Source organism: Lissotriton helveticus, chromosome 2_1 (genome assembly GCF_964261635.1).
Source record: "Lissotriton helveticus chromosome 2_1, aLisHel1.1, whole genome shotgun sequence".
NCBI lineage: Eukaryota > Metazoa > Chordata > Amphibia > Caudata > Salamandridae > Lissotriton > Lissotriton helveticus.
This window is the reverse complement of record NC_136059.1, coordinates 1,814,063,188-1,814,089,954: the sequence shown is the minus strand read 5'-3', so window position 1 is coordinate 1,814,089,954 and position 26,767 is coordinate 1,814,063,188.

Sequence of the window (26,767 nt, the reverse complement as noted above, 5' to 3'; positions counted from 1 at the left end):
TGGCAATGTTCTTTCTCACTGATCGTGGTAGCTGATGTGGCTTACAAGAAGAGTGAGGGGAGCTACACAACACGACCTGTATTGAAAGGGGTACTCATTCTGGGGGTTCTCAAAGCCCAGAATGAAGTGTGCCTTGTCCATAGTTCAAAGAGAATGGGTCTCCTTATTCCAGACAAACATGAGATGGAAGAGATGACCCCATTTGTATCGGATCCCTTTCTCCCCTAAGAATGTTGTGGCGAGGCGGAATTACCTTCGTCATTGCAGCTTTTTAGAGGATATGTCCTAAAAAAGCTGCACCTCTGTGGCTTCAAAAGTGATGATAGTTTGGGTATGTACAGCTGCCATGATGACTGCTTTCTGTCTATAAAAGTGTAGGCAAGTTAGTATGTCTTGTGGTGTATCTGGGGTCTTGGCAGGATGATCAAGTCTGGAGTCACCTGGTGAAACAAGCAAACAACGTAATCCTCCAGTTTCCCGGAATCAGCTTGCAACGGGAACCCTTTGATGCAAATATTCAAGTACCAAAACCTGTTTTCAAGATCTTCCAGGTAGTAGTGTAGTTCCTCATTTCTATGTCGTAATTCCAGCATTTGCAGTTGATGGACATACAGCTCTTATTTTCTCGCATCTCCGTTTCGCTCCAGGTTGTCCACTCTTTACCCCATTCCACCCAATTCTGACTTGATGCCTTTAATATCTGCTGCGTTGAAATGCTTAATGGCTGCAATGTCTTCTCGCAAGGACCAAATAAGGCCTTCAGGAACGTACTAGTCACAGGTTCTCCCACCTCCAACATGTTTACTGCAGGCACTGCTACCCAAGTGGACAGAGTCAGCAAAGTGTCCGGCTGCTGCTTGTTTTTCTTTATCGAAGGGTTTATTCAGCATTTCCTTCCGAGTTGTGCCCTTTATATTGCGGCGTGTAGTCATTGTGCTAGCCAGGGTGCCCAGTGAGGGGGATTTCTGGCCACTTGTATGTATATGTCTCTAATCATGTGGTAAGCCACTGTGCCTCTGAATCCAGTTGGGTGTGTGATGCTGTTGAGCATCCAAGCCGCTAATATGGCACTCCTCATATGACTCTGGCAGACTCTTCAGTCCTCTGGGGTGCCCAGATTGCCAGGCAGTTCTCCTATCAGGGACCACAGGTTCAGTGGGAACCATCCCAAGTCAGTGCACAACTGGGGTGCTACAGTTTCTCCAACAAGGCCCCAGTTCACCACACTGTCCCAGCCGAAGGTAGGGCTACTCTCCATGTAGGCGTGTCTAATGCTATGCAGCACTGCAGACTGGACAGGCCTCCAATTGCAGCGAATCAATCAATCAATCAATCAATCAGGAGTTTGTAAAGCACGCTACTCTCCCATGAGGGTCTCAAGTTGCTGTGGGGGCGCTGGTCTGTTCAGCCAAAGAGGCAGGTTTTGAGGGTCTTCCTGTAGGTATTCGGGGAGGGGGCATGTCTGCTGTCAGCTGGGAGCTCATTCCAGGATTTGGCTGCGATGTGGGAGAAGGATCTTTCACCCATTCTGGCTCTGCAGATCCATGGGATTTCGGCCAGCGCGAGGTTGCAAGTCTGTAAGGAGTGGTGCCACAGGTCACAGGTAAAGGCACTCTGACCAACTCAGTGCGAGTCTCCTCCACACATACCCCAAGCAGTGTGAACCTCTCCCTCGTTATCTCAATAGTGGATGCAGCACTTCCAGGCGTGCAGCCACCGGGGTGGGACCAGAGACTGTCCATGTGTTCACTTCAGTTTACCAGTCCTAACATCACTGGCGGGGCCCAACACCAACCTCTGTGCTGCTTCCAAGCTGCTCCTCAGGCTTTATGAAGATTTTTGCCCTCACATTGTCCCTAACCTTCGTGGCTTTACTGCTGCTGTTCTTCGGTGTCCTGTGAAAGGCTGTGGTGATGTGATTTGTTGGGTCTCTATGAGCAGCATTATGGGGAAGCCACCATTTTGCTTGAGTGGTCCGCAACTGTCCCAGCTGAAGGTCCTTTGTCCGAGCGTGGCACAAGCCTCTTCCCCACACAATCCCATTGAGTGCGGTCAGTCTCTTTGTTTTCCTGCATGAGGCAGAAACTCTGTTCGATCACGCAGGCCCGCAGGGAGGTTCTGGGTTTAATTGCCTGACCCACTCCATTCTATTGCGTCCACCAGCACCCAGCTCCTGCCACATTGCTGCTCCCACCGCACATCTCAAATGTCAGGCAGGCACTCGTTCATTACTGCCTCACCGGGGCTGCGTCCTTCTTCCTCCAGCATTTTGTGGATTAGCAAAATGGGGTGCAGTGAAGCGCTGAGACTGCTGTGTACCTGATCATGGGACGGCCGCCATTTTATCATCATCATCGCTAATCTCCATTGCAATGGCCCACTTCACAACAGCTGGTGCTCTGCTATAGCTTTGGAGTATCCCCGGTGTATAGGAGCTTTCTCGCTGCCTGAGGAACCCCTGAGTGATCCTGGCAGGCATGTGGCAGATCTCCAGAAGAAAGCATGTACACCGGTGCCATCTTGGCCATGCCCCGCTCTTCCCCATATTTTAATACCAAGATTTAAAATCAGCACTGGGCTGGGCTACTCATATAAACACAGTTACCTATACGTTTTCTGATGCCTATGCAAAGACCCAAGGGGAGTGGCCCAGCCCAGGCTCTTCCGGACTTGGATGGACACAGATAGGTTCACTTTTGACCTGACCTTCCCCCTGGCCTGTGCCATGGGGCTGCCTTGCATGTGGACTGTGCTGCAGGGTAGACCACTCCTCTAAATAGCACTTTGAATCTCCTTTGGGACCTCGAATTCTGGGGTTTGTCTCCTTCAGCTTGCAGTAGTCAACCCAGCAGTTTCCATACTTCTTTTTGCTGGAGGGGAAACTGCTGTGCTAAAAAGTACTTTGCCCCTCCTTCAGGGACAGGAATTCTAATGCTTGTAGCCCCCTGCACCCAGCAGTCACCACAACAGCGTCTACACTTCATGTCCCAAGCTGTAGTGGAAAACAGCCAGTGTAAATAGCACTTAGCTCCTCCTTCATGGCCTGGAATTTTGGGGTTTACAGTTCTCATGCCTAGGGGTTTTCTTCCACAGAATACCATGGAGTTACATGAAAACTCCAGATTCCACAGAGCTCCGCAAATGGGTGGAAATCATCAAGTCAATCTGCGCGCACTGATTTTTAGTTCCGAGCTTATTCCATTCTGCATAATCAGCATGAACAGGACCATGCGGTGTGCAAGAGGGTGCTTCTTTTTTGCTACAACTCAACTAGATTTTCTACTTGAGCAGCAACTTTCTCACCACAAAAAGTTGCAACAATTGGTATTCGGAAGATCTTGCCCGGTGCACTCTTAGGGCCAGATGTAGGTAACTTCCATTTAGCGAGTCCTTCATAGTGATTTGTACCGAATTGCTATTAGGACTCGCTAAATGAAATGTAGGCAGGTCTTGCTAAAATATTAGCGATGCCTTAACATTCCTTAATAACAAATCGGTAATTCTGTTTCGTTATTAAGGAATACCTAGCCATTCATACCTATGGGCTAGGAGGCCCAGAGGAATGAATGGGAAGAGATTCACTATTAGCAATTTGGTATTACCGAATCGTTAATAGCGTGAGGTATTTCAGGGGTGCCAGGGTGTCCAAAGGACACCCTGTTGCACCCCTTAAATGTGCATGTATGCACATGTGGCGCACATACATGCCCCAAGGGCATGGATGTGTGCCACATTGCACATAAAAAAAAGCAAAAAAGTGTTTTTGTAAGGAAATCGCTACTTACCACCCACTTGCAGTTGGTGGTAAAAAGCGATTCCTTAAGGCTGAGGTGCAGTGTTTTCAGTGCTACCTACATTTCATTTAAGGAATCGGTATTTCCGATTCCTTGAATGCTAGAGCAAAATATGGAATCGCTATTTAGAAATTCCTTATTTTGCATGTAGGTTTAAAGTCACCTACATCACACATGGCTAAATTTAACGAATTTCGTTACAGACTGGTATTTAGCCACCTACATCTGGCCCTTAGTGTCCAAAGATCACATTAGGGCATGCCAATTCTCGTCCATGCTCAGCAATTTACCATTGGAGAGCCGCACACAAGAAAAATCCCATAATGGAGCAGATGCTGGAGTTTAGCAGGAACATCTGTAATACAAGCGTAATGCAGAGTCGCCAGACCTCCACAACTCCGCCGGCAAACCAGAATTTATCACCCACTCCTACTCAGCCCCCAGCAGTCACCACAGTAGTTTCCACACTTTGGGGCATATATTCACAAGGACTTACCTCCGATTTATCCCCACCTTAATGCATCAAAAGTGGAGACAAAACTAACACCCCATTCACAAGCTGGTGCAAACAGCAGACATCGTCAGTATTCCCGCGATAACTGCCTCAAAACCGAACACCACGGCGGACACCACCAACTAACCCTAATGAGATGAGAGTAGGCGTTCCCATGCAGAAACACGCGAAAAAACAACACCACTTTCACAACCAATTGACAGATCTACGAAGCGAATCAAACACATGAGATAAACCGCGGTAACCGCAGGTATTTAGCACCTGCCTCAAGCAGGTGTAAAGATGGATGACTAAATGCAGTAGGCAATGGAGTCCCACACACAGCCATACCCGAAAAACAAATGACGCCAGGGAGCTACTCATCATGCAGCTTGGAGCCCCAACAGGGCCACAACACCCACTGACACCACCCCCAGGACCTCCACCACCCCAGGACCAGGACCAGGACCAGCCCCCCCTGGACCACCACAGAGGTAGCGCAGAGTAAGACAGCGGACCTACCAAAAACCCACCACTCTCACAGACCTAACGCCCTAGGAAGTCATTGCCCACTACAGGCTCAAAAGGACAACCATTCTCCGCATCATGACCCACATCGCCCACAGGCTGACTGTCCCAACACAGCAGAGAACCAACATCCCTCTGCAGACAAAGCTGTTGGCTGTGCTGCACCTGTTGGCCTCTGGTACCTTCCAACCAACAACTGCCAGAGTCGGAGGGGACTCACAGCCAGCCCTATCAAAGTTCATCACACCTGTCCTGGATGCTATCCTTTGCTTCATACTCCAGTACCTTCACTTCATCAACACTGCACAGGAGCAGCTAGAGACAAAGCAAGGCTTCCACACCATAGCCAGATTCCCGGCCGTGTTGGGGGTAATCGACTCCACACATGTCCCACTTGTGCCCCCTGTGGATACTGCACACCACTACTGCAACAAAAAGCACACACATTCCATCAATGTGCAGGCAATAGTGGACCACCGGGGACTCTTCACCAATGTCGTCGCCGACTACCCAGGCAGTATGCATGATTCCTTCATCTTCCGACAGTCCATCATCAACCAGCGCTTCCAGGATGGCACATACGGAACGGGACTGCTCAGTGGTAAGTACCAAATCAACACACCACACATCCCACAGCCTCCAAACGCACAAAGCTTTTTTTTTTTTTTTACTTTAGCAATCTTTATTTCGGCCACATGGCCATCAAAGATATACAATAAAACATATACAACCATTATAAAATCATCCACAATCAGTACACATTTATACACTGTAAATAGTTCATTTCCGTAGTTTAAACTACTAAAATCACATAGGACTTATAGAGTTAAAATTAAATGGAAACCTGTGTCTTCAGGATACGGGTGCGGGTATGCCAAACATTTGAGAGAAATTTTGCTAATGCAAAAACGATTGCACTTGAGACGTCGGTTTTTAAAATTCTGTACATCGGGAGATACTCCCTACAACCAAGGTTTCTAATGAGTGGAAGGAGCCAATATTTCCTAGCTGCCTTGTAAGTTGTACAAAACAGGACCACATGTAAATCGCTTTCCTCGGCACAGGAGCATGTTGGGCACTGCTTGTAAGAGGGCGGGGTTGACCAGGAGCTGGTGAAGGATCGCAGAGGCAATGTGCCATATCTCCATTGGAGAAACAGCTTCCTGGCCAGCACAGGGGATACAGCGTCCAAAACCCTCTCCAGCCTATAAGAGTCCTTGCTTAGCGCAAATGCGGAAGTTAGTGACCCCTCCCCCTGGGAATCCAAAGCAATGCCTAGTTTCTGTTCATAGTAAACTTTGGCCAAAGCTCTCCGTGAGATGTTTAGTGAGGCACTAGCAGGATCAGACCAGAGGTCAGGGAACCCCAGTCTCGTACAGGTTTTTTGAATATATTTTATCCAGGGGATCTGTAATGCTTTAGGATGGGTGAAAAGCTCCCTCAGTTCCGCCCTATAAGGCGAGAGTTCTTCACTACTCCATAGTCTTCGCCAGAAGACTATGGGTCTGAGACCTAGTTCGTCAGCTATTGGTCTCAGTCCCAGATCCAACCTCAAGGGAATGAGTGGGGTGCTGGGCGGAAGTGCCACTATCTGTCTGATAAAGTTGTTCTCAGTTGAGGACAGACTGCGGAAAGATGTATGGCCCCATAGTTCCGCCCCGTACATAGTAGCACCCCTGGCCTGCGCCTTGTAGATCTGGATGAGCGGCCCCAATGGGCGGTATGTGGAGCCTTTCATCATCCGCATGATACCCCCAGTAGTCTGTACTAGTTTGAGGTTGACCCTGGTCTGATGTGGTCCCCAGGACATATTTTCGTTCAGGGTTACACCTAGGTATTCAAAGGTGGAGACTCTCTCAAGGCGTGATGCTCCCAGGTATGGGTTCGGGCGCAATTTTTGGCTAGGGTTCAGGACCATGAACTTAGTTTTTGCAGCATTAATTTCTAGGCCCCTGTCTGAGCAAAAGGCCACAAACGAGTCGAGGATCCTCTGAATCCCCATAGGGGTTTTAGACAGCAGCAGGGTGTCGTCTGCAAACATAATTGCAGGCACCCTGCTGCCGTTCAGTTTTGGGGAGCCGGTATATTCAGTGCCGTTCAGATGGGCGATTACCCCGTTGACAAAGAGGCAAAACAGGGTCGGTGCCAGCACACAGCCCTGCCTAACCCCCCTGTCAACGGGGAATCTATCCGTCAGTTCCCCAGACCTCCCGCACCTCACTCGAGCATAGTTATTATGGTGCAATCTCTGTAAGATTATCAGGATGTCCGGGGGTACGCCCATCTCGGCCAGGACACTCCAAAGTTTCCCTCTGGGCACCAGGTCGAAGGCGGCCCTCAGATCCACAAATATTGTGTATAAGCTACCGCCTTCGAATATCGCTGCCCTCCAATAGATGATGTTCAATCGGAAGACCTGGTCCACTGTCGAAACTCCCTTTCTGAAACCCGCCTGATAGGGACTGAGGGCCCCCGTTTCCTCTGCCCAGTCCTGAAGCCGGTTCAGCAGTACCCTAGCAAACAGCTTCTGTGGCACATCAATTAAGCTGATTGGTCTGTAGTTGGCTGGGAGCAGAGGCGAGCCCTTTTTGAGTATGGGAACCACCTCTGCCCCCAGCCAAGTACTCGGGATTTCCATGCCACTCAGAACTCCGTTAAACAGAGCGGCAAGGTAGGGGGCCCAAACATCGGGCTCCTGCTTGAATAAATCCCCGGGCAAGCCATCCAATCCTGGCGCCTTACCCGAAGTCAGTCCTGCTATTGCTGCCCTAACCTCCCCCACTACTATTAGATCCCCCTCGTAGTCAACCCGACCAATTCCGGTGTCATTCCTAGTTTCTCCCAACTCAGAACTATAAAGGAATTGAAAGTGTGCCTGCCACACCCCTGCTGCGATATTAGGCTCAATAGCTGAGTGGAGGCTCCCCGACCCCCCGTTCACTACTCTCCAAAACATTCGGTGGTCTCTTTTTGCGAGGGAGTTAGTAAGCTCCTCCCATTGATTCTCCTCCCATTCAGTTTTAGCATGGGCAATTAGTTTTTTGTATGCCTGTCTGCTTTCTTTTAGCTTCTCACCCCCTAAGCCCTCCTTAATGATTCTGAGGAGTTCTCCCTTTGCCTTTCTGCAGGCTGTATTATACCATGAGGATTTATGTAGCTGCCCCCTCCTCTGATTCTGGACATTACTAAAGAGGATGGGGCGGCTCCCTTTATGAGGTCCTCATGAGCCTGGTATAAATTGCCAAGTGAATCTTTGTTGCCCGCCTCAGTGGCTAGATCTCCCACAGTCTCCAAAATAGGGATTAGCCCTGCATATAGCCTCGAGAGCTTCTCCTGGCTTGAGGCTAGTTTTTCCCACCTGATTCTTCTCCTATTATTGGACAATAGAAGTTCAGGTTTATTCTCCTCCACAGTTGATATAGGAATTTGAGTGAGATCAAGTTCCAAAGCGTTGTGATCGCTGTCCAGCCTTTCAGTAACCCTGAAGTCCTGAACAGATGACCAATTCACTGTCTGTACCAGGACATAGTCCAGGCGGGATTCTCTTCCCGCTCTGTTATAGATAGTTCTGCTAGGTAAATCGGATTTAGTACGCCAATTGCAGGCTCTAATTCCAAATCTTAGGGTGAGAGCTGTGATCTGTAATGCTACCGGTGTCCATGCCTTCGGGGGAGGGGCTTCTACCAAAGGTACCGACCACCTGACCTCTTCTTCCATCGGGAACCCCTCCAGGAGGCCAGGCAGCGGCTCAAAGTGGGAGTTTAGATCCCCTCCCACTACATAGGGTAGGTCTCTTGGTATTTCGGCTAAATAGACTGAGAGTTCCTCAATGGTAGGCGACTCCCTGGCAACTCCCACTGGCCTAGAATAGATATTAATCAAGGCGAGTTTTACTTGGTTCGGCCAGGACAGTAAAACCACAAGGATATCATCAGATGACACCGGTAAGCGTGAGGCCTCACAGCCTAAGTGGGATGCTACCCACGTTGTTAGTCCACCTGAGGGGCGACCTTTACCCTCCCACCTGGCCGGGATGGAAAATGGCTGGTTGCCCTGGTGCCTGTATTCCTCCCTTGCCCAGGTCTCCTGGAACATGCAAACGTCCCCAGTCTCAATATAAGTTATCCAGTCTGGAGTAGTCAGCTTGCTAGCTAGTCCAGCCACGTTCCACCAGATTAGTTTCAAGTGCTCAGTAGGAGGGATTACAGGGATGGGAGTATAAGGGGAGCCAGTGCCAGGTACTACACCAGTTATTACCTCGGGAACGTTATCAACAATAAGTCCAACTGGCTCGGAGAGGTCACAGGAACCATTGTCCAGGGTCACCGAGTTCGAATCTGATTTTGAGGACAGTCAATCAACCCCATCCATCCCGCTCAAGCAATGCACAAAGCACAACTGTGGGGATGCACACGTGACCAAATCACATTCAACATGTCAAACTACACGACCACCTACCAGAAACGACCACACCACTCTATGGTCATCCTGGGCTACCTCTGCACCCAACACAGACATTTCATGGCACCACAGCCACACATCAGCTGAATGTGTATAGATGCGGAATGCAGCCATGACACATTTAAGGCACTGCTCTGCCCACATGACCCTGCCCCAGTCTCCCGCAGGTCTGCGTCCCGTGGCAGTGGGCCCCTGTTGGTCGCTGTACATTGGGGCCACTAGCCCTGTGCGACTCGAGTCATCTCCCTTGTAGACTGTTGGTGTAGTTGCCAGCATCAGCTACTCCCTGAGGGCTGGCTTACACTCACCCCACACACAGCCAGCACAGGCGTCACTGGATTGGTGGATCTGCAATCACATCCTGCTGATCCAAGTATTGACTCTTTTCTCCCTGCACCCTCACAGACGATCAAGGATATGCACTCTGCCCTTGGTTGATATCAGCCCTCAAGACCCGGCCACATCGGCCCAGAGGCAGTACAATGAGGCCCACATACACACCAGGGGCATCGTTGAATGAATATTTGGCGTGTTGAAGTCACGTTTCAGGTGCCTGGCGGTACAGGTGGGAAGCTCCTGTACAGTTCGGATATCGTGTGCAAGATGATAGTTGCATGTTGTGTGTTGCACCACATCTGTGTTCGCACCAGGGCCCCGTGGATCCCAGTTCCAGAGGTACCGGCCGATGATGGTGGTGATGGGGCAGGTGGCCCACATCCCACTGCAGCAGCGGCAGGAATGGCCCATAGGAATACCATCATTGACACTTACTTCTCATGAGCACGTCACATTGTGACAGTCCGTGGCAATCATGCGACAGTAGAAGATGTCCAACTGAACTGCATTGCTATTAAAACATATTTGCTGGTTACAGGTTGTACGTGTACATTGTCATGTTACATTTCCCTGTGGTTTCAGATGTGATTTGCCAGGTTGTGCACATTTGCGGAACCAGTTGTGTCCTGTGTTCAATTGTGGAGGGTATGCTGTTTGTATCGGGATGTTGTCAATGTCGAGGTCCACTCCTGCTTATGTGCATGTGCTGCACGGTGGGTGTGTTACTCCAGCAGCTCTGATTTGTCTGCCACTGGTCTCTTTCATGCGGTGTGCCTGTCGGTTCTGTTCTTCCACGGTGCTTGGATGTTGTGGTGTACATGTTGACCTCTGCAGATGGCCAGGGTGCATCCGTGGTATGCCGCTGTTGATGACTTTTATTCTGTGGCATTTTCCGTATGCTGTTCTTGTGCTTTTTCCCACATTGCGCGTGAGTATTGCTGCCCTCGCTCTAGGTGTCACTGTTTTCTTATCGCGCTTTAGCCCATCGCCGGTTTTTTCGCGTTGGGGTTTGACTTTTTATCTCCCTCGATGTGGTTGTGTAGTGGGCAGTGGCCGCAGTTTTGACAAACTATTGCATGCTACCGCGGTGTTGTGAATTCCAAGTTGTCATGGAGTTATTTTCTCGTGATAGGCTGCAATGTTGAAAGTTGCGTAATGCTTCTCTTGCGGTAGTTATCATACGTTATTGTGAATGTACCCCTCTGTGTCCCTATTTGTTTGTTGTGAAATATTAAACTACTGTTCCATTCCTTATCTCTGTCTTGTACTGAGATGTTCTCCTGCCATCTGATCCTAAAGAATTCACTATTTGGTGCGAGAAAAGGTTATCTATATCATCGCTGCGTATGCAAGAGATTACTCCTCTGTATTTGCCCTGGATTTGGAATCATTTATGTGTAGGTGGCATAGATAGTAAACATGTATATTCACTAAAAATAACAAAGGTTAAAGCAACATTATAGTTAGATGAAATGTTCGGCAACAATGTACATTTTTATACTCTTAAAAACCATAGAATTTTACCAGTTATACTTATAGTTATGTCAAGTAACTATAACTCGTGCCCTAAGGTAACTGTAATTTGTGCCCTTGCCATGCACTGCTAATTAACCCCATATATTACATCACTCATGACAATCTTCTATGACATCATTCATAACATTACTGCAATATTTGAAATTAAATTATTGTTGAGAAAACTGCATGGCAGGAGTTAACTGGTGAATTTCAGTGGTTTTGAGTGTTTAAAGGATTGCATTGTCAGTGAAATTCTCACTTAACTTTAATAATACTTTAACCTTTGTCTTTTTCAATTAATTATATATAGGATAAGAGGAGTTTCTCAGTTTTGGATACATACAGTTTGTGAATTGCTTTTTTGCCCAGGAATTGTATGTGGTTCGGCCAAATTACTCATGGTAAATTATTTCCATTATCCTTGGTTTATCAGATCATTTATAGTGAACATGCCTGCCTATGCCCAGTCCTACAATATATGTGTTGTCCTTGAATTGTGACTCTTCCATAGCCCTGTTCAGTCATGGATTTTATCATGAACTTCCAGTAGTTTCTGAGTTCTGAGTTGTTTGTCGGGGTATTGCAGTGACATGCATTATCAATTTCAGGGATTCATTAGTTTACTGTGGGCCCGATTAACAGAATGAACTTAAGACAAAATCCTAAACTTACTACTATTATGGTATTCACAGAATGTACTTACTACTTTTTGCATTCACAGAATGAACTTACTACTTTTGGTATTCACAGAATGAACTTACTACTTTTGGTATTCACAGAATGAACTTACGACTACTAACTTTACGTCCGCACCCGGGCCGGAATTTCCGCTTCCGGGCCGGAATTTCCTGCTTTGTGTCGTAAATTCCGATTCCGGGCCGGAATTTCCGGCATCACGTCGGAATTTCTAATTCCTGGCCGGAATTACTGATTACGGGCTGGAAGATATGGTCTGTGGCTTTTGATCATTTTAGCCAAAGTTAAACACCTGTCCAAGTGTCTACCATCCCCCACCATGGATCAGCTAACACACTGTAGCCAATCCTAGCCCTGCAGCATGTATAAATGCAGAGCAGACACACACAAACCCTTTCAACATGTCACTGAATATGTTTGTTGCACTGCCCCTTGCCATGCAGCAAAACTACTTGAGCAGGAAGAGGAGAGCAGAGAGGATCTTCAGACAGAAGATCAACCTATTTGGAATGTCTAGCCAAGATGTAAGGTCCAGGTACCATTTCCCTCCAGAAGTCATCTTGGATATGGTATGTGAGTGGGAGCCGGAACATGACTCTGCGACATGCTGCTCACGTGCAATACCAGCATATCTCAAGATCCTTTCTGCTCTCCATTTCTTTGCCACTGGGTCTTTCTAAAGGGTCTCCAGTGACCATGTGGGCATTTCCCAGGTGAGCCAGTCACTGTGCTTGCATCAGGTCCTGAGATGCATCACTGCTAGAGCCCACAACTACATAAACATGCCACATACACTGGTCATGAGACAAAGGGCAGCAAGAGATTTCTATCTCCTTGCTCAATTCCCACATGTGCTGGGTGCAATTGATTGTAACCATGCGGCCCTTCAGTCACCCCGCCACATTGCACACATCTTCTGTAACAGACACCGATGGTATTCCAGCAATGTGCAAGCTGTCTGTGGAGCCAGTGGGAGGTTCATTAATGTGCATGCAGTGTTCCCAGGCAGTCCCCATGACAGCTTCATATTCCGCATGTCACCTCTTGCCTGGCGGATGGCTGCTGGAGAATTTGCCAACATGTGTCTACTGGGTAAGTACCAAGCACTAAAAATGAGTGATATGTGTCCTTGAAATGTCTGAATGCCCCCCAATATTAACGATTGTACAATAAGTATCATGGCCCAACAGACACTGCATGTACTAACGTATAGATCATGTCCTGTGCAAATCAAAGAGGGAAATGTAACCAACTGCCCTTACCTCCCTCCTCAGGCGACACTGGGTATGCACTCTCCTCACATCTCCTCACCCCTTACAGGTGTGCAAACACTGTACCTCAGCATAGGTACAATAGGGGACACTTACGGACTCAAGCAATCATAGAGCGCAGCTTTGGTCTGTTGAAGTCACGATTCAGATGTCTCGACCGTACAGGGGGTGTGCTGCTGTACTCCCCAGAAGTGGTGTACAAGATCATATTAGCCCGTTGTATTTTGCACAACATTGCTTTAACACATGGCTTACACATACCTCTAGAACCTCGGCTAGCTCTGAAGCTGGGAAACTGGGCCATTGCACATAACCGTGGTCAGGGCATGCAAGTCCGTGAACAGCTTGTTGCCACCATTTTCACAAGAGCAACCTGTAGTGTCATGGACAAAATGTGGTTTGCTGTCTGTTGTCAATGATGAAACTTGGATAGACACAACTGTGTCAATAAATTCCATCCTGAGACGACTTTGCAAGCCACACTAACTGCATGTAAATCATAGCTGCTGACAGTAGTCAAAAGGTGGTACATGCCTCAGGTCATGTGCCCATGCCAGCGATCAGTGTAGTGGATGTCCCTAAAATCAACTATTCACGCTGATGACAAACAATACATGTCCTGAGAGACCTACCTGGACCTCATGAGGATGGGTCACTTAATCACAAAAGGCCATAACCATTGCGTCCTCAGGCCTGTGACGTTAACACATTTGACTCCCCCACAGATAATGGGCCCAGAACGTGAGTGATGATGTCATGGGTGAATCAGGCACCATGGGGCAGATTTACAATGACTGGCGCATCCCTGCATATCAGCAGGGATGCACCAGTTATTGTGCGTCACAGCAGACACCTCTTGCGCCACCATGGATGCACCGCATTCACAATACGGCACACCATGGAGCAAGAATGGACAGATGCGTGACGCATCTGCTGCCGTAAAGGTGATGCATTGCTGGAGTTGCATCGCAAGCGCGACGCAGCTCCAGCAAGGCTCGGGTTGACCCTATGCCTGACATGATGCATCAATCATTACGCCTGATTCAAGTAGGCGAAGGGTTTTGACGCTGCATGGCCATAAAAGTGACTGAGCGAGATCTTGTAGATTTCACTCAGCCACTTTTAGGAGGTATTACACCCCCCTGTGTCAGATGCGTCACGTTGTAAATACCCCGCAGCATGGCGCTGACTTTTCACCGCAGCTGCATCGCAAAAGTGACGCAACGGTGGCGCTAATGTGGTGTGCGGGGCTTGTAAATCTGCACCCATGTGTCTGTGATATATCCACACTGCTCCACCGCAATGTTACGTAACACATCACACAACTCTGGTAATGAGCACTCAATATGGACTACATGAACCATAATGCAAAGTAGGAGAAAATTAAACTGGGGTTTGATGATGTGTCAGCCCCCCCTGTCTGTGCAAAAATGTCATTAAATGGTCTGTTCCCCTTTTGTTACATATTAATGATTCTCACCTGCACTGTCATTTCAGTTCTTTCTACAACAGAACAGCAGGATGGCAGTAGATTTGATTACTGATTGTGGATGGATCAGGATGAATACAAAATGGCTGCCAACTATTTCCTGTGATGTATTTCCTGCCTCCCACTTCCTGTAAAATATTTCCCGCATGAAATGATGTGTTATTTTCAGAGGTTACGTCCCAAAAATGTAATTTTCAGTATTGAATGGTAATGCGTGTGCGCGTACCCGACACTCCGGAACCGGAAACTACATTTTCAGGCCGTAACCTCCGAAAATAAACCGGAACAAATTATTTCATACAGGCAATGTTATACAGGAAGTGGGAGACAGGAAATACATCACAGGAAATATTTGGCAGCCATTTTGTATTCATTCTGAGTCATCCTCTATCACTGATCAGCTCCTCTGACATCCTGCTGCTCTCAACTCACTTATTTCCCCCAAAATGGCAGAGGAGTATGAAGAGAGAGCACACCCTTTCACAGAAAGTGCTGCACGGTGGGTGTGTTACTCCAGCGGCTCTGATTTGTCTGCCACTGGTCTCTTTCATGCGGTGTGCCTGTCGGTTCTGTTCTTCCACGGTGCTTGGATGTTGTGGTGTACATGATGACCTCTGCAGATGGCCAGGGTGCATCCGTGGTATGCCGCTGTTGATGACTTTTGTTCTGTGGCATTTTCCGTATGCTGTTCTTGTGCTTTTTCCCACATTGCGCGTGAGTATTGCTGCCCTCGCTCTAGGTGTCACTGTTTTCTTATCGCGCTTTAGCCCATCGCAGGTTTTTTCGAGTTGGGGTTTGACTTTTTATCTCCCTCGATGTGGTTGTGTAGTGGGCAGTGGCCGCAGTTTTGACAAACTATTGCATGCTACCGCCGTGCTGTGAATTCCAAGTTGTCAGGGAGTTATTTTCTCGTGATAGGCTGCAATGTTGAAAGTTGCATAATGCTACTCTTGCGGTAGTTATCATACGTTATTGTGAATGTACCCCTCTGTGTCCCAATTTGTTTGTTGTGAAATATTAAACTACTGTTCCATTCCTTATCTCTGTCTTGTACTGAGATGTTCTCCTGCCATCTGATCCTAAAGAATTCACTATTTGGTGCGAGAAAAGGTTATCTATATCATCGCTGCGTATGCAAGAGATTACTCCTCTGAATTTGCCCTGGATTTGGAATCATTTATGTGTAGGTGGCATAGATAGTAAACATGTATATTCACTAAAAATAACAAAGGTTAAAGCAACATTATAGTTAGATGAAATGTTCGGCAACAATGTACATTTTTATACTCTTAAAAACCATAGAATTTTACCAGTTATACTTATAGTTATGTCAAGTAACTATAACTCGTGCCCTAAGGTAACTGTAATTTGTGCCCTTGCCATGCACTGCTAATTAACCCCATATATTACATCACTCATGACAATCTTCTATGACATCATTCATAACAGTACTGCAATATTTGAAATTAAATTATTGTTGAGAAAACTGCATGGCATGAGTTAACTGGTGAATTTCAGTGGTTTTGAGTGTTTAAAGGATTGCATTGTCAGTGAAATTCTCACTTAACTTTAATAATACTTTAACCTTTGTCTTTTTCAATTAATTATATAGAGGATAAGAGGAGTTTCTCAGTTTTGGATACATACAGTTTGTGAATTGCTTTTTTGCCCAGGAATTGTATGTGGTTCGTCCAAATTACTCATGGTAAATTATTTCCATTATCCTTGGTTTATCAGATCACTTATAGTGAACATGCCTGCCTATGCCCAGTCCTACAATATATGTGTTGTCCTTGAATTGTGACTCTTCCATAGCCCTGTTCAGTCATGGATTTTATCATGAACTTCCAGTAGTTTTTGAGTTGTTTTCGGGGTATTGCAGTGACATGCATTATCAATTTTAGGGATTCATTAGTTTACTGTGGGCCCGATTAACAGAATGAACTTAAGACAAAATCCTAAACTTACTACTATTATGGTATTCACAGAATGTACTTACTACTTTTTGCATTCACAGAATGAACTTACTACTTTTGGTATTCACAGAATGAACTTACTACTTTTGGTATTCACAGAATGAACTTACGACTACTAACTTTACGTCCGCACCCGGGCCGGAATTTCCGCTTCCGGGCCGGAATTTCCTGCTTTGTGTCGGAAATTCCGATTCCGGGCCGGAATTTCCGGCATCACGTCGGGATTTCTGATTCCTGGCCGGAATTACTGATTACGGGCCGGAAGATATGATCTGTGCCTTTTGATCATTTTAGCCAAAGTTAAACACCTGTCCAAGTGTCTACCATCCCCCACCATGGATCAGCTAACACACTGTAGCCAATCCTAGCCCTGCAGCATGTATAAATGCAGAGAAGACACACACAAACCCTTTCAACATGTCACTGAATATGTTTGTTGCACTGCCCCTTGCCATGCAGCAAAACTACTTGAGCAGGAAGAGGAGAGCAGAGAGGATCTTCAGACAGAAGATCAACCTATTTGGAATGTCTAGCCAAGATGTAAGGTCCAGGTACCATTTCCCTCCAGAAGTCATCTTGGATATGGTATGTGAGTGGGAGCCGGAACTTGACTCTGCGACATGCTGCTCACGTGCAATACCAGCATATCTCAAGATCCTTTCTGTTCTCCATTTCTTTGCCACTGGGTCTTTCTAAAGGGTCCAGTGACCATGTGGGCATTTCCCAGGTGAGCCAGTCACTGTGCTTGCATCAGGTCCTGAGATGCATCACTGCTAGAGCCCACAACTACATACACATGCCACATACACTGGTCATGAGACAAAGGGCAGCAAGAGATTTCTATCTCCTTGCTCAATTCCCACATGTGCTGGGTGCAATTGATTGTAACCATGCGGCCCTTCAGCCACCCCGCCACATTGCACACATCTTCTGTAACAGACACCGATGGTATTCCAGCAATGTGCAAGCTGTCTATGGAGCCAGTGGGAGGTTCATTAATGTGCATGCAGTGTTCCCAGGCAGTCCCCATGACAGCTTCATATTCCGCATGTCACCTCTTGCCTGGCGGATGGCTGCTGGAGAATTTGCCAACATGTGTCTACTGGGTAAGTACTAAGCACTAAAAATTAGTGATATGTGTCCTTGAAATGTCTTAATGCCCCCCAATATTAACGATTGTACAATAAGTATCATGGCCCAACAGACACTGCATGTACTAACGTATAGATCATGTCCTGTGCAAATCAAAGAGGGAAATGTAACCAACTGCCCTTACCTCCCTCCTCAGGCGACACTGGGTATGCACTCTCCTCACATCTCCTCACCCCTTACAGGTGTGCAAACACTGTACCTCAGCATAGGTACAATAGGGGACATATACGGACTCAAGCAATCATAGAGCGCAGCTTTGGTCTGTTGAAGTCACGATTCAGATGTCTCGACCGTACAGGGGGTGTGCTGCTGTACTCCCCAGAAGTGGTGTACAAGATCATATTAGCCCGTTGTATTTTGCACAACATTGCTTTAACACATGGCTTACACATACCTCTAGAACCTCGGCTAGCTCTGAATCTGGGAAACTGGGCCATTGCACATAACCGTGGTCAGGGCATGCAAGTCCGTGAACAGCTTGTTGCCACCATTTTCACAAGAGCAACCTGTAGTGTCATGGACAAAATGTGGTTTGCTGTCTGTTGTCAATGATGAAACTTGGATAGACACGACTGTGTCAATTAATTCCATCCTGAGACGACTTTGCAAGCCACACTAACTGCATGTAAATCATAGCTGCTGACAGTAGTCAAAAGGTGGAGCATGCCTCAGGTCATGTGCCCATGCCAGCGATCAGTGTAGTGGATGTCCCTAAAATCAACTATTCACGCTGATGACAAACAATACATGTCCTGAGAGACCTACCTGGCCCTCATGAGGATGGGTCACTTAATCACAAAAGGCCATAACCATTGCGTACTCAGGCCTGTGATGTTAACACATTTGACTCCCCCACAGATAATGGGCCCAGAACGTGAGTGATGATGTCATGGGTGAATCAGGCACCATGGGGCAGATTTACAATGACTGGCGCATCCCTGCATATCAGCAGGGATGCACCAGTTATTGTGCGTCACAGCAGACACCTCTTGAGCCACCATGGATGCACCGCATTCACAATACGGCACACCATGGAGCAAGAATGGACAGATGCGTAACGCATCTGCTGCCGTAAAGGTGATGCATTGCTGGAGTTGCATCGCAAGCGCGACGCAGCTCCAGCAAGGCTCGGGTTGACCCTATGCCTGACATGATGCATCAATCATTACGCCTGATTCAAGTAGGCGAAGGGTTTTGACGCTGCATGGCCATAAAAGTGACTGAGCGAGATCTTGTAGATTTCACTCAGCCACTTTTAGGAGGTATTACACCCCCCTGTGTCAGATGCGTCACGTTGTAAATACCCCGCAGCATGGCGCTGACTTTTCACCGCAGCTGCATCACAAAAGTGACGCAACGGTGGCGCTAATGTGGTGTGCGGGGTTTGTAAATCTGCACCAATGTGTCTGTGATATATCCACACTGCTCCACCGCAATGTTACGTAACACATCACACAACTCTGGTAATGAGCACTCAATATGGACTACATGAACCATAATGCAAAGTAGGAGAAAATTAAACTGGGGTTTGATGATGTGTCAGCCCCCCCTGTCTGTGCAGAAATGTCATTAAATGGTCTGTTCCCCTTTTGTTACATATTAATGGTTCTCACCTGCACTGTCATTTCAGTTCTTTCTACAACAGAACAGCAGGATGGCAGTAGATTTGATTACTGATTGTGGATGGATCAGGATGAATACAAAATGGCTGCCAACTATTTCCTGTGATGTATTTCCTGCCTCCCACTTCCTGTAAAATATTTCCCGCATGAAATGATGTGTTATTTTCAGAGGTTACGGCCCAAAAATGTAATTTTCAGTATTGAATGGTAATGCGTGTGCGCGTACCCGATGCTCCGGAACCGGAAACTACATTTTCAGGCCGTAACCTCCGAAAATAAACCGGAACAAATTATTTCATACAGGCAATGTTATACAGGAAGTGGGAGACAGGAAATACATCACAGGAAGTATTTGGCAGCCATTTTGTATTCATTCTGAGTCATCCTCTATCACTGATCAGCTCCTCTGACATCCTGCTGCTCTCAACTCACTTATTTCCCCCAAAATGGCAGAGGAGTATGAAGAGAGAGCACACCCTTTCACAGAAAGGGATTTAGACATCTTGGTAGAGGGGGTGCTGGACAAATTTCCTCAGCTATATGAGGACCCTGAGTACCAGCTGAGCACTGCAGCACAGGCCAGGCAATGGGCCTACATCGGTGAGCGCTGCAGTGCAGTGGGAGTCTGCACCAGGAGTGCTAGGGCATGCCGCAGGCGGTAGGAGGACCTAAAATGCTGGTCCCTCCACAAGGCTACGGAACTGGTGGGCCTGTCTTCCGAGCACCATGTGCATCATCCTCGCCTCTCCCCACTCTACAGGAGAGTCCTGCGAGCAGCTTGGCAAACCCTCCATGCTCAGCTGCAGGAGCATGAGCAGCAGAGACCTTGTAAGTGTATCACATACAATATGTTTCTGGGAGTATGATATGAGTAAAACAGTGCTGTACCATTGTATGCCCCATGCCTCCATTCACCAATTCCGTGCCCATGCAGCAGTCACCAAAATTAAAAAGGCACACTGTGGCATATGGACTGTACAGGGCAGAGTGCATTTTGGGATTTGTAGTTTCTTCATGACAACTGGGTAAATGAGCCACACGTGTGCATTCATATTAAAGTCTGCTCTGCCAGCACCACTACCATTGAACCAAGGAAATCACAACTGATGTGTGCATTGGATGAGCAATGGTACAGACACTGTCCAGTGTGTGCATGGCAGGCCAAAGGGTAGTTGATGCTGTGACTTGCTTTGCATTTGTAGAGCTTGGGTCCAATTGAGACAGATCATCATGTGCCATGGAGTCAAGACAGACTTTGAGATCCTTGCATCACTCTTAAGTGTTCTGAAATTTGCAAGGTGTGTCCTCTGACAGACGTCTCACCCTCAGTGGCCCGTATGACATTTCATAGTGTACAGGTAGCTGTCACAACGACTCACCACTGTTCACTGCACTACCTTTTAAGTCATCAAAGCCAATATGTGGCACTGAATTGTCAGATTATGTGTGAGTACGGCAAAAGGCTAGACTCACAATGTAGCCAGAGAAGTAGCCCAGACCCTATGTGCATGTGTGACCCACATTCAGCATTTGTCTTGTCCCATACAATGCTACAAAGCAGAAGACACTTGTCCCGACGGTAAATAGCTACAACTCCATATCAATGGCCAAATTCAATTAAATCTGGACTCTTCATGGTCTCCTTTGGTGGACTGGTTTTGGAACTGGCACATGTAGCAGTGACAGGACACACAGATCACAAGAATGCCAAGGTTGAGGGTTGGCCAATACAGTTGGGAAAGCCACAAAAATACAGGTGAGATGTCCATGTCAGACTCAATTCAGTAAATGACAGTGAACATACATGTAATGTAAGTTCATAAACAATGACAACTGTTGAGTGTGATCAGAGGAAAACAAAGTCTGACCTTGGCTCATCTATGTATGTGTCTCGTCCTGCATGAAACAACCACACATCAGGATTTTGCTTACATTTCAGCAGGCACAGCTGGTGAAACCAAAGAACTGCAGGAATAGGTCCAGAGCAGGAGGCCATCAGTGCGCCGGCGGGTACTGCCTCTTTCCAGCAGTGAGGAAGAAGAGGATGAGGAGGGACCCTCAACATCAGGGGGCAAGGGGATTGCACCTACCTGGAATGAGAAAGAACACCACTCTGGTGTTACGTGCCTGGGTGGAGCCTGTGGACATTGAAGGTAGGGGGAAGGACCCGACACCTCTGACCATGATGTGGTGGAGAGCCACTCTCCCCCAAACTCTTCACCAGTGGCTCCTGAAGAGGTGTCCATGGGGCAGGCCAACACTTAAAGGCCGATTAGGATCACGGACGGAAATGTGTCCCGTCCGCCAAGGAAGTGGGCAAGATACTCCGGACCGCTCCGCGGATAAACCGCCGTAGCGATTAGGAAAATACTGGTACGAACCCCCGACCGCGGCGGAGGGAGAACACCAAAGTCCGTCCGCGGCGACGAAACCCCGTCCGCCGCGGACGCACATGAACGCGGGAACAGCCACATCCACCGCCATACCTGCGAAGGCACCGTGTCCGCGATTAGGATAACGCCGCCTGTACCCCGGTACGCACCGCCATCCATGTCCGCGGCGGAAAGAATGCAACGAGAAACAGTGCATCACAGCGGAAGCCCAACACGAACAACATCCCTACCGTCAAACCAATGTCAAAAAGTGTGACGGAATTAAATTGCAAACACACGAAAAAGGACTACCCCCACCTGAAACACCAACACCAATCACAAGCCACAATGACACCCCCCCCAAGTACCCAATAATGCACACTAGTCAACACACCCACCTACCACCTGACTGCCAACAACCATTGAGACACGACTATAAATTGACTCACACCCACTACCACAATCCTTTGCATCACAGCATAGCTGCTAGCAAGAGGCCCAATACGACCGACAGCATACACCAATTGAAGACACACAACCACCACCCTACCACACCCACCACACAAACACCCACCACACCATTCCTACACACCACACAACACACACCTGCACCCCCCAACTCACTCAACCCACACCCTGAGCACCACACACCATGGCACCCAAAAAAAAAAACTAAATTCACGGAGACCGAGTTGAAGGTAATGGTGGATGAAATTATCCGTGTTGAGCCCCACATATTCGGGGCCCAAGTCCAGCAGACCACCGTGGCGCAAAAAAATCACATGTGGGACAGGATCGTCAGTCGGGTGAATGTGTCAGGGACCGTGCCAAGGACAAAGCACGAGATACAGAGGCGGTGGCATGACCTGAAAACCAGGGTGAAAGGCATCCGTGCCAAAAACCATGTGAGAGCAAATCACACTGGCGGCGGCACACCCCCGGAGCCCATACCCTACACAGATTGGGAGGAAAAGGTGCTGGGCATACTGCACCCAGAGAGCCTGGAAGGACTTGAGGAAGGAGAAGAGGCTGGTAAGTACAAACCAAGCACCATGATCAGAACGACATGGTCAGCCTCACACAACTGAGAAGACACATCTCCCATGCCCCAACCCATGCACGTGGGCCACATACTCACCAAAATGTAAATGGCTACCAACAGGCCCCCATGTCCACAGGGAGGGCGGTGGTGGTGTGTGGGGTGTGTGAGAGGTCACCACTAAAACTCCCAACAGGCCCCCATGTCCACAGGGAGGGCGGTGGTGGTGTGTGGGGTGTGTGAGAGGTCACCACTACAACTCCCAACAGGCCCACATGTCTCTTGGGAGGGTGGGGGTGGATGGGGGGGTCCTGCACTACAACTCCCAACAGGCCCACATATCTCCTGGGAGGGTGGGGGTGCGGGGGTCCAGCACTACAACTCCCAACAGGCCCACATGTCTCCTGGGAGGGTGGGGGTGGGGGCGTGGGGGGTCCAGCACTACAACTCCCAACAGGCCCACATGTCTCCTGGAAGGGTGGGGGTGGGGGTGTGAGGGGTCCAGCACTACAACTCCCAATAGGCCCACATGTCTCCTGGGAGGGTGGGGGTGGGGGTGTCCAGCACTACAACTCCCAACAGGCCCACATGTCTCCTGGGAGGGTGGGGGTGGAGGTGGGGGTGGGGGGGTCCAGCACTACAACTCCCAACAGGCCCACATGTCTCCTGGGAGGGCGGTGGTGGTGTGTGGGGTGTGTGAGAGGTCACCACTAAAACTCCCAACAGGCCCCCATGTCCACAGGGCGGGCGGTGGTGGTGTGTGGGGTGTGTGAGAGGTCACCACTACAACTCCCAACAGGCCCCCAAGTCCACAGGGAGGGTGGTGGTGGTGTGTGGGGTGTGTGAGAGGTCACCACTACAACTCCCAACAGGCCCCCATGTCCACAGGGAGGGCGGTGGTGGTGTGTGGGGTATGTGAGAGGTCACCACTACAACTCCCAACAGGCCCCCATGTCCACAGGGAGGGCGTTGGTGGTGGGTGGGGTGTGTGAGAGGTCACCACTACAACTCCCAACAGGCCCCCATGTCCACAGGGAGGGCGGTGGTGGTGGGTGGGGTGTGTGAGAGGCCACCACTACAACTCCCAACAGGCCCACATGTCCACAGGGAGGGTGGTGGTGGTGTGTGGGGTGTGTGAGAGGTCACCACTACAACTCCCAACAGGCCCCCATGTCCACAGGGAGGGCGGTGGTGGTGCGTGGGGTGTGTGAGAGGTCACCACTACAACTCCCACCAGGCCCCCATGTCCACAGGGAGGGCGGTGGTGGTGTGTGGGGTGTGTGAGAGGTCTCCACTACAACTCCCAACAGGCCCCCATGTCCACAGGGATGGCGGTGGTGGTGGGTGGGGTGTGTGAGAGGTCACCACTACAACTCCCAACAGGCCCCCATGTCCACAGGGAGGGCAGTGGTGGTGGGTGGGGTGTGTGCGACAGGACACTGAAATGTAATCAAATTGATATGAACATGTAATGTCCACAGTACTGATCACCACAATCTTGTCCCTCAGGTGATCGTAATCTGACTGGTGAAACCAGCAACCGGCCGCAAGACTCGCCTCACACCCATACCGGACTCACTGGGGACGATGCCACAGCCAGCTCCGGTGTGGAGGATGGTGCGGGCCAAAGCAGACAGCCAGGGCCATCTGGCTCACAGGAAATCCCGGCCCCGACAACCGTCGCCTGTGTAACTCCTGCAACACCGGCCACAGTGAGCTGCAGACTCACCACCACCACCACCACCAGTATCATCACTCCTGCCTGTGCCACCCTGTCTAACCCACCGCACGACGCAGGGCCATCGGCCTCCCACCCAAGCAGGGAGAGTGGGCCAGAAAGGAGAGAGGCGAGGCCACATCAGCCAAGCAGGAGATCCACACTCCGTCGCGCTGAGGAAGGACACCCACTCCATCCTGTGGCAGAGTCACTTGAAGCCCTAGCCAGGTGCCAGGCTTCCTACGACCGTGGCCAGGAACAGGCAGATCGTGCCCACCAGGACTCGGTGGACAACACTAACATGTTGCGGGACATTGAGGGCCGCCTTGGCCAGATAGTGGACATCATGGGCCAGCAGACAACAATGTGGAGGGAATGGATAGCCCGCAACAACCCCACCCCCCCTCAACCAAGTGTCCAGACGCCACGGCCAGCAACACCACCGCCACCGCCACCTGTGCCCCTGGCGACGGATGTGGCCCCTGAGCAACCTGCCCCACCAGCTGACTCCGTTCCACCTCAAAGACGGAGGGGCCGTCCGAGGCTGGAAGTGGGTGAGAGCAGTGGGGGTGCTCCATTCACACGCTCCAAGAGGGGCCGACAATGACTCTGACACTGCCTGAGCCAGCCATTCACCCTGCCAACTATCCTGTCTCACATAGCCAATCATTGGCACAGGTCTGCTGGACTAGCCTGACATCACCCAATGTGGTGTCAGCACGGACATTTCATCTGCCATTACCTTCAACTCACACTCCCCCACCCCACACTTACTTGTAAATATTCACCAGCACCAATGCACAACCTGTAAATAAATGCCACTTACACACTCAATGATGTGTTGCCTCCAAGTTTAATCACATGATTGCCTCAGAAACAGACGTAACCAGGTGCTGGGATCCAAGTCGTACATAATCATGCCGCTGCGGGAGTGACCTAGGGAAATTCAGAGACAGCAAACACACGTCAGGAAACATATTCACACCCATCACAACACACTGCACAGCAACATTCCACAAACCACACTCATCACAAAATCATTGGATGAGAGGACACACATCATGGAGACTTGCATGTCCAAATAAATGAACACACACATATGCAACCATCACATAGCAGAACACCCAGCTGATGCACACCACATCCACACAACACCAGCAAACATACATAAGGCATTGTCAACCGGCACAAGAGGTAGTTACTCACATTCAAGGGAAGTAGCGATCAATGAGCTGGCGCCTCTGGTCCACACCTTCCTCCTCACCACTATCCTCATCAGTCGACATGGGTGGGATGGCAGGCCGAGGAACTTGTTGGTCTTCAGGGTCCAAGAGCAGTTCAATGTCATTGCGCACGGCCAGGTTGTGGAGCATGCAGCAGGCAACCACGATCCTGCATACTTTGCCTGGTGAGTAAGGCAGGGCCCCTCCGGTCTTATCCAGGCACCGAAACCTAGACTTTAGCAGTCCAAAAGTACGTTCCACCACTCTACGTGTCCTTCCATGTGCATCATTGTAGCGCATTTCACCCGCTGTAGTAGGATTACGTATGGGACTCAGGAGCCATGGCCGGTTTGGGTATGCCGAGTCGCCTATGTAGGGGGATGACAGACACAAATATCACAACCAGAATTGGTGGATACCCCATGCCACACAGAAATCACAAAAGTCCCCACAGCATACTCACCAACAAGCCACGCATGACCGGGACGCAGATTTGCCATCAGTTGGGGGACAATGCTGCTCCGCATGATGTGGGCGTCATGTGCGGAGCCTGGAAATCTTGCACACACATGGGAGATGATGTTGTCGGCCAGGCACACCACCTGCACGTTCAGCGAATGGAAGTGCTTCCGATTCCTATAAACCTGCTCACGTGCCCATGGTGGAATGAGAGCGATATGTGTGCCATGAATGGAACCCACTACGTGTGGTATCTGGCCCAGTGCATAGAAGTCTGCTTTGACTGCTGCCAACTCTGCCGGCCATGGGAAATGGATGTAGTCATCCTTGTACAGCATCATAGCTTTTAGAACATCCCGAAGTACCATGCTGAACATGGACTGTGACATCCCCCCGGCATGTCCAACTGTGTACTGAAAGGTGCCAGTAGCAAAAAAGTGTAGTGCCGCCATCACCTTTGCTGTGGGTGTAATGGAACCAGGATACGTCCTTCGTGGCTGCAGATGAGGAGACAATTGGGCAACAAGCTCCATCAATCTACGTCGATCTAGCTGGAATTTCCTGATCACCTCCTCGTCAACCATATCCTCCAGCACAGTGTATGGCCGATGCACATTTGGA